At 46.0% G+C, this 12887-nt stretch overlaps 1 protein-coding gene across 1 annotated transcript in view; it reads left to right on the forward strand.

Annotated features, from left to right (window-relative positions):
• Positions 1–12887, forward strand: part of LOC145425170 (ribonuclease inhibitor-like) — a 291209-nt gene that overhangs the window by 8693 nt on the left and 269629 nt on the right. The gene's annotated exons all lie outside the window — the stretch shown is intronic.

The raw sequence follows: 12887 nt of genomic DNA on the forward strand, positions 1-12887 counted from the left end.
CTAACCGCAGCTTGGTAGTTAATGAAGACGGAAAGCCTGATACAGGACAACTGGTTGGTAATAACGACGCTCAGCATCTACGACAGAGTCAACCACCAGTTGCCTCCTCTCCAGGTGAACATCTCACTGACTTTGTAAATCAGAAGCAACCAAAGTCCCCTCCTATAAACAGAAAAACTGACATTTCAACCGAGCCTAAATCTTCATTGCCTCCAAAGACTGAACTCTCAGATTTCACAGCCTATCTAGCACGCCGTGATCTGCTGACAGCGGGATTCAAGGTTTTTGACAACCGTCCTGAGTCTTACTTGTCCTGGAAGTCCATTTTCCGCAACGCCATAGAAGGCCGGTGTCATGGTCTGGTTGGGCACCTGCAGGTCTCAGACAGCGGCTCCTCCTCCTTTAGGCGGAGTCCGGTTGCCCCTCCCTGGCTGACCACCTGTGAGCAATCGTGCCAGCGGTATATCAGACCTGCGCTCTCAACCACTCATCGCCTGAGTATCTGCTATTCCCATGTTAGTTCAGTGGAGCATCCTAAAACCTTGTCTTAACGCCGTGTGATGACTGACCTGTCTTTTCTTGTCCTCAGCGATAGCACCCGGAGTGGAGATCTTGTTCCCCTCGCTCCCGTCCTCCTGGACCTGGGCCGCCAGCTGCTCACACAACGTGGCCTGCCGACCCACTGCTCACCTGCCTGCCTCCCCACGCCTCGACCGCTTCCGGGTTTTCCGCTCCACCTGTCCCCTCCATCTGAAAACAAGTAAGGCAATTCAATTCAACTGCGGAGGATTATTGGTTGTCTGCTGGATCCCTCTGATCGTGATCTCCTCTTGTTCCAGTGCCCCGGCCCCTACCTAGTCCTGTTTCTACCTCCCCGCTGTCCCCGCTGTTCAGCCGTCTCCTAGAGGTGTCTAGGTCGCCCTCATTTTCACAGACGAATCCTACGCGCCACTAGTGTGGTGGCGTCGCTTTGTGTTTCACCTTTGTTTTCCCTGTGGGCGGAAATAAATCATTTGTTTTCTGTCACCTCGCTTCCGGGTTGGTTTCTGCGCCTGTGTCCATCCCTGTTCCCTCGTGCCGTTGAGCCGTGACAGCCTCAACCTCAAGTTCAGCGAAGAGCTTGACCTTCTCACGAAGTGGCTCAGCGGGGAGTCACTACAACATGCGCTGAGGATCAGGGCGGTCCATGTGAACAACCCACACGCAGGTCTTCAACGTTTGTGGCAACGCCTGGACAAAAGTTTTGGTTCTCCAGAGGTAGTCGAAGCGTCACTTTTCCAACGCTTACAGTCTTTTCCAAAAATATCTAATAAGGACACTCACTTATTGCAGGAGCTTGCAGATCTCCTGTTGGAGTTAGAGTATGCACAAAGTGAAAATTATCTACCCGGCCTTAGCTTTCTGGACACCCCAAGGGGGATAAACCCGATAGTGGAAAAGCTCCCCTACGGACTCCAGGAGTCCTGGGTGAAACAGGGGACAAAATACAAAAGGGACAACGGTGCAGTTTACCCACCTTTCTCATATTTTGTTTAGTTTATAAATGATTATGCAGAAATGAAAACAGATCCTAGCTTTATGTTACAAAGTCCAAACATAGTAGCTCCAAAACCTGATAAGCCATTGTTGAAACCAACTAAATACAGAGGTGCGGTTGCAGTGAATAGAACAGATATTAGTCAAACAAATGTCACAGCTCGAACGTCAGTTCTCAACCCAGACAGACAATGTCCTATTCACCACAAGCCCCATTCACTTGCCAAATGCAGGGGTTTTAGGTCAAAAACACTAGATGAAAGGAAAAGCATCCTCAAAGAACATGCTATTTGTTATAAGTGTTGTTCTTCCACAGGTCACCGAGCTAACGATTGCAAAGCCATTATCCAATGCTCGGAATGTAATAGTGACGCTCATGTGTCTGCTATGCATGCTGGTCCACCTCTGTGGGCAACCAAGGACTCTAACCTCCTGCCTCAAAGCCACGGCGGGGAGTCTGATCCTTCAAGCCCTGTAACCACAACTGCTTGCACAGAGGTATGTGGCCCAGCTCTGAAAGGCAAATCGTGCTCTAAGATTTGTTTAGTCGACGTGTATCCCCGCACAAATCCTGAAGAGAAAAGGAGGATGTACGCCATGTTGGATGATCAAAGCAACTCATCCTTAGCCAGGTCTGCTTTCTTCGACATGTTTAATGTAAAAGGCGCTATGCTCCCATACACCATGAAAACATGTGCAGGTTTGTCAGAGGCTGGAGGACGCAGAGCAACTAATTTCATTATTCAGGATGTAAATGGGGAAGTGTCCATGGTGCTGCCCACACTAACAGAATGTGATCACATTCCAGATAATAGAGATGAGATACCCACCAAGGAGGCTGTGTCAGCTCATCCTCATCTACACGCACTCGCTTCACAGATCCCTCCTCTGGACCCAGCCGCGGACATTCTCCTCCTCTTGGGCCGGGACATCATCCAAGCTCACAAGGTTCGCAGTCAGGTAAATGGTCCAAACAGTGCACCTTATGCCCAACGCCTCGATCTGGGATGGGTGGTTGTAGGCGATGTCTGCCTCTCAGGTGCCCACAAACCCACAGTAAACTCTTTCAAGACAGACATTCTGAATAACGGGCGCCCTACCTCCCTTAGCCCCTGTGCAAGCAAAATCTATATAAAAGACAAATACACAGAAAGCTGTCCTAAATTCGAGAAGACACAAGCAGAAGTAGGCAGACACATTTTCCAGCAAACAGCAGATGATGACAAAACGGCTCTGTCAGTAGAAGATGCATTATTCCTGGAAATTATGCACAGAGACTTTACTAAAGATGAGGCGAACAATTGGGTAGCTCCACTCCCATTCCGCTCCCCCAGACAGCGTTTACCCAACAATAGGGACCAAGCCCTCAGTCGCTTAATGACGCTCCGCAAAACACTGAAAAAGAAACCTGAAATGAAAGAACATTACTTTGAGTTTTTAGACAAAACTTTCAGTAAGGACCACGCTGAACCAGCTCCAGCTTTAGCTCCAGAACAAGAATGCTGGTATCTTCCTAGTTTTGGCATTTATCACCCTCAGAAGCCAGGAAAAATTAGGGTGGTTTTTGATTCAAGTGCGCAATACAACAATGTTTCTCTCAATGATGTGCTACTAAAAGGGCCAGATCTCAATAATACTCTTGTGGGAGTTCTGATGCGTTTCAGGTCCGACCCATATGCAGTCATGGCCGACGTGGAGCAAATGTTTTACAATTTTGTTGTCAGAGAAGACCACCGCAACTACCTTCGCTTCTTGTGGTTCAAAAACCATGATCTGGATGGAGAAGTACAGGAATTCAGGATGAGAGTCCACGTGTTTGGGAACTGCCCCTCCCCATCAGTGGCCATTTACGGACTGAAACGAACAGCGATGGAGGGAGAAAAAGAACACGGCAATGATGTAAGAGAGTTCATTGAGCGCCACTTTTATGTGGATGATGGACTAAAATCATTTCCTTCCACTGATGAGGCCATCAACATTCTCTGTGGGGCTCAGAAGATGCTGGCTCAGTGTAACATACGCCTGCATAAAATCTCATCCAACTGTCCTACCATCACAAACGCTTTTCCAAGTGAGGACCTTGCAGCTGACATGCAGGGCCTTGACCTTGGGCAGACACCCATGCAGAGAAGCTTGGGCTTGGGCTGGGACCTGTCTACAGACTTGTTCAGGTTCCAAATAACCGTCAATGAGAAGCCCTTTACCAAGCGTGGAGTATTGTCAGTCGTTAATAGTGTGTACGACCCACTCGGCTTTGCTGTCCCTGTCATTGTAGAGGGCAGGGTCATACTCAGAGACATTTCCACTGACATTCGTGAATGGGACACTGAACTCCCTAAAGACAAATTACAACAGTGGCAACAGTGGAAACACTCTCTCAAACATCTACAACAACTTGAGATTCCCAGAATGTTCACCTCAATACCACTCTCTGCAGCAGTAACTAAGGAAATCCATGTTTTCTGCGATGCCTCTACCAAGGCAGTGGCCGCTGTTGCCTACCTTAAACTCACAGACAGAGATGGTCATAATGAAGTGGGCTTCCTTCTCGGCAAGGCACGGCTTGCCCCAAGACCAGACATCACCATACCCAGACTTGAGCTCTGTGCAGCGGTCCTGGCTGTCGAGGTGGCAGAGTTGGTCGTGGATGAGCTGGACATCGCAGTTGATCAGGTGAGCTTCTATTCAGACTCCAAAGTAGTCCTTGGTTTCATCTTCAACACAAAGAGGCGTTTTTACATCTATGTGCACAACAGAGTGGAACGCATCAGGCGATCCACACAAGCTCACCAGTGGCATTATGTGCCCACTCACTTAAATCCTGCTGATCATGCCACGCGCGCATTACCTGCTGAGCACCTTTCTACCTCCACATGGCTCAGTGGACCCGCTTTTCTTACCAAGTCAGAAACAGGTCAGTCTCAGGCAGAGTCATTTGATCTTGTAGACCCAGAGACTGACCACGAACTGCGTCAGGAGGTAACTACTTGTGTTACCACTCTTGCAAAGAATGTTCTCAGTAGTGCCAGATTCGAAAGGTTTTCTAGTTGGAATGTACTACTGAAGGCTATATCTAGACTCCGACACATTGTTCAGTCCTTTAAGCAGAACATAGAAGGCACCTGTCAGGGCTGGCACAGCTGTAGTGAGCATTTAACCGAAAAGCAGCTCGATCAAGCTAAGATCATTATCATTCGCACTGTCCAAAGAGAAATCTATGCAGAAGACATAAGACAGCTTGAAAAGAGTATGCCCCTCAAAAGTTCAAGCCCACTTAGCAAACTGAACCCATTTCTTGACACAAATGGAATCCTCAGAGTGGGTGGGAGACTAAGACGAGCACAGTTGACTTCAGATGAAACAAATCCGATCCTCATCCCTGCCAAACACCACCTTGCCCAGCTCATTATAAGACACTTCCATGTGAAAGTATGCCATCAGGGCAGACATTTTACTGAAGGAGCAGTCAGAGCTGCAGGCTTTTGGATTGTGGGAGGAAAAAGAGCAATAAGCAAAATGATATTCAGCTGCGTGACATGTCGAAAACTAAGAGGCAGACAGCAGGAACAGATTATGGCTGAGCTACCAGAGGATAGGCTGTCCACTGACCCTCCGTTCACACATGTAGGGCTTGATGTATTCGGTCCCTGGTCTGTCACTGTCAGAAAAACGCGTGGTGGGCAAGTGGATGCAAAGCGATGGGCAGTCATATTTACGTGCATGAGTACACGGGCCATTCACATTGAAGTTATAGAATCAATGGACACGTCATCATTCATCAATGCCCTGCGTCGTTTTTTTGCCATCAGAGGTGCAGTCAAACTTCTTAGGTCCGATTGTGGGACAAATTTTGTGGGTGCCTGCAAAGAGCTGCAAATAGACAAACAGGGCTGCTACAACAGCAAACTAAACAGCTTTCTTGAAGACTCTGGCTGCAAATGGCTATTCAACCCCCCACATGCGTCGCATATGGCTGGCTCCTGGGAACGAATGATTGGGGTCACACGCAAAATCCTTGATGCAATGCTCCTAGAACACAGGAATGCAAAGCTTACCCATGAAATACTAGTGACCTTAATGGCTGAAGTCACTGCAATAGTGAATGCTCGTCCGTTAACAGCAGTTTCTGCAGATCCAGATAACCCAGTCATCCTTACCCCAGCCATGCTGCTCACGCAAAAGGTTACGACCCCACCAATCCCACCAGGTCAGTTTGGAAACAGTGATCTGTTCAAAGCTCAATGGAGGCGCGTACAATACCTCGCTGATGTCTTCTGGAGACGATGGAAAAAAGAATACATCTCAGGACTTCAGGACCGCCGCAAATGGAAAACAGTAAAGCCTAACCTACAAACAGGAGATGTTGTTCTTTTAAGAGAGACACTCGAACATAGGAACAACTGGCCACTTGGACTTATCACCAAAACCTTTCCCAGTGAGGATGGGCTTGTAAGGAAGATAGAGGTGAGGATTTTCCGCAAGGGTGAAAACAAGTGCTACATAAGGCCTATAAGTGAGGTTGTGCTATTGGTGTCTAAGGATTGTACTTAGAAGCAGAAACTTTGTTTCATTGTATGTCACTTGCCTTTTACATGTTAGTTGAGGGTGACATTCCATGGATGTCAGGCGGGGAGTATTCTGCCCCTCGGTTGTTACTTTGTTGGGTTTCTTTGGCTGGCGCATTTCTCAGGTTTCCCAATAGTGGGCAGTATTACCCCTTCAGTTTGTGGCTTCTTCTTTGGTTGTTTGGTGTGCGCTACACTGCCCCCTTTGGTGATGTGTTGTAAGCAGCAGGCAAAGTTCACGCGGGCAGTGTGAGAAAATGCATGGAGCAGAAAACAAGCTGCACAACTTTAAGCCCAGTTTACATCGTTGGGGAGTTTGTTGAGCCATAATCTGTAAGTAAGCAATGTCTAACTTCATTTTCTGTAAGATTGTTACTTTCATGTTACTTAAAAGGTTATTTGAACGTATAAGGAAAGATGTTAATGGTGAATGTAAAGCATAAGGAAAGCTATGTTGCTAACTTCTGTTTTGTTTACAAAATATGTTGATACTGATGCTACGTATTATTTTACTGTATGTTCACAGTCTTACAAATTAAAAGAGGAAAAAACGGTCTTCAGTTAAAGACACAAAGACAAAGCGATGTGTCCTGTCGTTCCTGGAACCATCTCCTCTTATGTCAAGCTCGCTGCATAGGGTGAATAGCCATACATTTACCTGAGGGCAGCAGACCCTGCAACACGGACTAAACTGCCCATGATGCTACATTCTTTAGTAGCATCGGTACCGCCGTTACGGTAACACGTAACGGCGGTACATGTATTCCGTTACTCCCCAACACTGCTTATCTAAGGTTCTTCAAAGGCTGGTAAATAATCAACTTCAAAGTTATCTGGATGAAAATATGATTTTATCTCCCTTCCAGTCTGGTTTTAGGAAACTGCACAGTACTGGAACTGCTTCGATAAAAGTTCTCAAAGACATCTATGAAGCGCTGGATGCAAAGAACTACTGTGCAGCTCTTTTTATTGATCTATCAAAGTCTTTGACACTGTCGACCACAACAAAAACTCTTCTGGCACAACTTCACCTACTTCCAAGCTGCGTGGAGAGGATGAGGATCTAACAGCACAGGAACTCCAGCAACACTCAGCAGCAGCTGCTCCCAGTCCCTTGGTTTATGAGCTGAGCTGCTGACCACAGCATTTTATGTCATAGATTACTGGAAATAGGCCTTTCAGACCGAGCAGCTGGCTGCTTCTCTAATGTTCTTTTGGACATCAGCAGTGCGTTCAGCTCAATGGTCTCTCTTGCAGCTTTTTAAATGTCACTAAACGAGTGCACAGGGTTCTGTCCTGGGCTACTTATGTCAACGGTGTGGCACAAAATCTAGATGCATCTGTTCATTTTATACCATCAACAGAGTTTTCAAACCATTACAGCAGCTGTTGATAGTATTCAGTCTCAGCTGGCTCAGACTGGCTTTAAATGTAGAAAAAACCAAAGTCATGTTGTTCACAAACATAAAGAGGGTCCGGCTTTATTTCCTTCTCCTGTATCTGCTCAAAGTATTTCTATTGAAACTGTGGCCTCGTACACAGACCTCGGTATTGTGGTTGATGACAGTCTTTCCTATAAGCCACACATTGAACATCTAATAAAGACACTGAGGCTGAAGTTGGGCTTCTCTTCCAGGAACAGATCATGTTTCACAGGAAAAAGCTTGTTGCTGCCACCTTTTTTTTCCCTGCCCTGGATTACAATGACATGATTTATATGAATGACTCTGCTCGCTCTCTTCATCTGTTGGATTTTGTCCATCATGGGGCATTAAGATTTATAACTGTCTGTAAACCTTTAACACACCACTGTACTCTGTGTTCTCTGGTTAACTGGTCCTCATTGGTCTTACACAGGATGGTCCATTAGTATCATTTTATCTATCAATCTGTTTCTGGGTTACTGCCTCCTATTTATCAGAGTACATGTTAGGCAAACAGTTTAGTCACAGCCTGCAGTCTCAGGACATCATTACATCCACTGTTCCATCAGTTCATGCAGAGCTTGGGAAGAAGGCGTTCTCCTTTTCTGCTCCGTCTTCATGACCCAAGTGGATGAATTGAAGAGTCTGAAGGCAGCAGAAGGAACGATCTCCTGTAACGTTCCCTCAGACAGCAGGGTTGAAGGAACCTGTTGCTGAAACTGCTGTGCAGATTGTCCAGTGTATCATGGAGGGGTGAGAGTCATTGTCCATGATTGACAGCAGTGTGTCACAGATCACCTCCTCCAGGTGGTCCATTTACCATCTGAGCCTTCGTAGAAAGTAAAGCTGGCTCAGACCCTTTTTGTAGGCAGCGTCCATGTTGGCAGACCACTCCAACTTGTGATCCAGATGAACTCCCAGATACTTAAAGGATGTGACTATTTCAACATCATTCCCACCAGTGCAGACAGAGGAGGGATCTGTTTCTGCCAAAGTCCACCACCAGCACCTTTGTTTTGGCCACATTCAGTTTCAGGTGATTCTCCTCACACCACCTCACGAACCGACCAATCAGCCCTCTGTATTCCTCTTCCCTTCCCATTCCTGGATTAAAGAATCCAGGATCTCAACCAGTTTGTTATGTTCTCTCTTATAACTTAACTGTTAAAGTAACAACACCTGTTTGGTTGTTAGTAACTTACTTTATTAACCTTGTTGTGGAAAGGCAGAGGCATATCAATGTGCACATATACCACATTTGGTGTTCTCTACTTTACACAGAAAGTAGTACCACAAAAATATAATCTGATTTTACATAACAGCTCCTCCCATCCAGCTTTGATGAACACAATAAGTATCAAACAACCGAGATATTTTCAAGTAAATGCCGTAACCCAATAATTGTACTTAAACTGAAATATGACACCTACTCAGTGGTTTACAACATAGAGGTAGGTTGAACTGGAAACCTATAAGTTAAGTAAGTAAACTTACGTTTGAAAAAGTGGTTAATCAGTTAAGTCATGATCAGTGTTGGGGAGTAACGGAATACATGTACCGCCGTTACGTATTTAGAATACAAAATATGAGTAACTGTATTCCGTTACAGTTACCGTTTAAAAAGGTGGTATTCAGAATACAGTTACTTTGTTGAAATAAATGGATTACACTGCGGTACTTTCCTGTTTCATTTTGTCGCGGGTCAGGACTGTTTGGGTTTTGTTTGACAGCTACGTTCTGTTGTTCCAGGCGGCAGCGTTACGGTTGCCATGGTTACAGGGCGACGCTCTCTCTCTCTCTGCGACTGTGTGTTTCCTGGGTGAGAGAGCGCCTTTTCGTTGTTGTTGTGCTAAGCTAACAGGCAGAATGCTACAAGCATAGCTCTAAAGAATGTAGCATCATGGGCAGTGTAGTCCGTGCTGCAGGGAGAATGGACTGTTATGGGTCTGTGAGCAGGAGGGAGAAAAAGGGGAGTGGAAAGGTACGAGTACATGTAAATATAATAATAACCACTTCAGCCAAGAAGAGTGCCTGACGAGCCCAGTTGTAAGTAAGCTATTAAGACTCGACTGTACACCGTGTTCGTGTTTTCCTCCGAAACAATAAGTTCCGTTGGAGCAGCCTTTCAACGCTTCTGTCTGTCTCTCGCAAGAAAAGTTGACCCACACAACAAAGTAAAGCTATATTTCGGCTACGAGCCGACAGGGACCCCGCCGTATTAGTCAGAGGTCCCTTTACTACAGTTCGGAGTCGCGGACCTTCAGTAATAGTAATAAATCACACAGCAATAGTACATTCACGTTGTTGTAAAAAGCACGATAATATATTAAGTAATCCAAAGTATTCAGAATACGTTACTCTCATTGAGTAACGTAACGGAATACGTTACAGAATACATTTTGGGGCATGTATTCTGTAATGGAATACATTTTAAAAGTAACCTTCCCAACACTGGTCATGATGAGGTGAAAGGAGTGTGTTGGGTGTGTAATCAGGCAGCGGAGGCGACGTCTGGGTTCAACACTTTATTTTAGGCTTTACAGCAGAGCTCCATCTTGTTCTCGCTCTCTACTTTCTTCTTCTCCTCTTTCTCTTACCCAGCCTCATTAGCGACACCCCTGGTCTGACAGGGTAACAGCATGTACTAATTTTCTTCCCTTATTATAGAACCTTGTAAACACAACATCTCCCCCTTTTCTCAAATAATACTCTTTCCCTTGTAGCACAACATGAACCATTCGACAGCCTTTTACTTTTGAGGCAATTAGTAACTTCAGAACAGTATTATATATATATCCTGATAAAAGAACTGTAATGGCAAAGTAAACGTGCCCCGGATCAACCCTGAATCAACAGTAACAACCATGTGCCCTCTTCTCAGCTTATCAGAAGTCACAGCTGGAATTAAAGATAACTAATGAAACTCAAATGCACTTTCCCTTCACAGTAATTTCTCACATTTGCATATTTCTCCTTTCTTTTTACCTCTGAACTATTTCATAACAAAGTCTTTTGTCCATCTTGGTGGTTGTCTGTCCCTCTGCAGTGTGGGACGTGTAGCAGTCTGTGCTGAGCTGATGTTTTCTGTCTCTGTATCAGCTCTTTGTGTGTGTTTTGAGTTCTCTGGGACAAGTGAGAGACGTGCTGCATTCCATCTTCTCCCATCGCTGAGGATGAAAGAACTCTCACCCGTCTGCTGCTGTACCTCCAGCGGCTTGGTGTATTGTGGCTCTCCTTTTCCCACATGGAATGGCTTTCGTACTCTCACTGACGCACCCACAGTCACTTTAGTAGGTTTAGCACCTCTCTTTCTGTCTGTATAAAGTGCACTTCTTTTCTGTGTCAATGTCACTTTGGATCTGATGTGGTCATATTGTCCAGCATCCTTTGGTGGTGGCAGAATGTTGAGTTTAGTCCGCATGGCTCTTCCTCTGAGGAGCTGGAAAGGGGACTCACCGGTTGTAGCGTGGGGAGTCGCTCGATAACTTTGAAGCAGTTCTGTAACCACAGTTTTCCATGGTCGCTGAGTAGCTTGTGCTGTCTGTATGGAGTCCTTCAGTACTCTATTAAAGTGCTCCACACATCCATTTGCTTGAGGATGATAAACGCTTGTCCTGATGTGTTTTATGCCCCTTTCAGCGAGAAACTCAGCAAAGGCAGCTGAGGTGAACTGCGGACCATTATCAGTTGTAATTTCATAAGGGTTTCCTTCACGGGCGAAAATGGAAGTCAGAAATGCAATCACTGTCGCAGTTGAGGCGTTTGGTGTGAATGCGACTTCAGGCCACTTACTGAAATAGTCAACTAGTGTGATGGCAAACCTGCAGTCATAGGTTCCTTGTTCCAACGGACCAACAATGTCGACAGCAACATGTTGAAACGGACCCTCTGGGAATTTGATGGGTTGTAACGGTGCAGGTGAAACAGCTGCAGTCTTGTCACACAATTGGCAGGTTGTGCATGTGGACAATATTTCGTGGACCAGTTCATCCATGTTTGGCCACCAATATAGATCTCTCAGGCGTTGTTTGGTTCGGACCATGCCTTGATGTCCTTCATGGGCTAGGTGCACTACTTTTCCTCGCAGAGATTTGGGAACAATCAGCCGTGTTCCTCTAAATATCAGCGGTGACTCTGCTGCCAGTTCATGTCGGACCAGGAAGTAGGGTTTGACATCATCTGGTAAGGATTTGCTTAATTTCGGCCAGCCCGAAAGAACGATCTGTCTTAGTTTTGTTAATTCAGGACAGTCTTCACATTCTGCTCTGAAGTCAGCCAGTGGAAGCGCTGTTAGCTGAGGAGAAATTTCAGCAATCTCTGTGATTAAGTCCTGTTCAGAGTCTTCACTTGTGTTTGTGGTATGCAGGGGAACACGGGACATACAGTCAGCTATAACATTTTGGCTTCCTGGACGGTACTCTAAGTCATACTGGAAACACATCAGTCTGGCTGACCAACGTGCTATCCTCATGCCAGCTCTGTTCATCCCCTTAGTACTTAACAGGGTGGTGAGGGCCTGGTGATCAGTTCTCAGAGTAAATCTCCGTCCCCATATGTACGTCCTCCATCTTTCAACGGCCCATACGCAGGCGAGGGCTTCTTTTTCAATTGTTGAATATTTCCTCTCGGCAGGGGACAGGGTGCGGGAGCCAAAAGCAACAGCACGTTCCTCATTGTTTGAGTTGATCTGGGTCAGAACAGCTCCAAGACCATAATCTGACGCATCAGTGGTGATGAACGTTGGCAGATTTGGGTTGAAGATTGCCAGTGCTGGGCTTTTTAGTAGCATTTCCTTCAGTTTGTTGAAGCTTTCATTTGCTGTATCAGTCCATTGAAGTTCAGCTGTCTGACTTGTCCGAAGTAACTCACGGAGTGGTTCAACCACAGTTGCATAGTTTGCTAGGAATTTGCTGAACCACGAAGTCAAGCCTAAGAAGGAACGAAGAGCAGCCATGTCCTGTGGTGCAGGGGCTTTGGCAATGGCAGTCAGGTGGTCTGGGCTGGGGCTCAGGCCATCCTTGGAAATGACGTGTCCCAAGAACAGAATAGATGTCTGTCCAAATGAACTTTTGTTGAAGTTGATCTGCAGACCGACATCCTTCAGGCGTTGGAGGACAGCCTGTAACCGTTCATCATGCTCTTCTCTGGAATGTCCATACACTATTATGTCATCCAAGTAGTTCTGTACTCCTGTCTGGTCTTTTAGGACTGTTTGCATCATCTTTTGGAAGGCAGAAGGGGCTGAAGCAAGTCCAAATGGAACTCGGGTAAACTGGAAGAGTCCCTCATGGGTTATGAATGCTGTGAGGCTTCGGCTATCAGGGTGAAGAGGCAGTTGGTGATAAGCTGAACTTAAATCAAT

This window comes from Astatotilapia calliptera, chromosome 3, assembly GCF_964374335.1.
Source record: "Astatotilapia calliptera chromosome 3, fAstCal68.1, whole genome shotgun sequence".
NCBI classification, from domain to species: Eukaryota; Metazoa; Chordata; class Actinopteri; order Cichliformes; family Cichlidae; genus Astatotilapia; species Astatotilapia calliptera.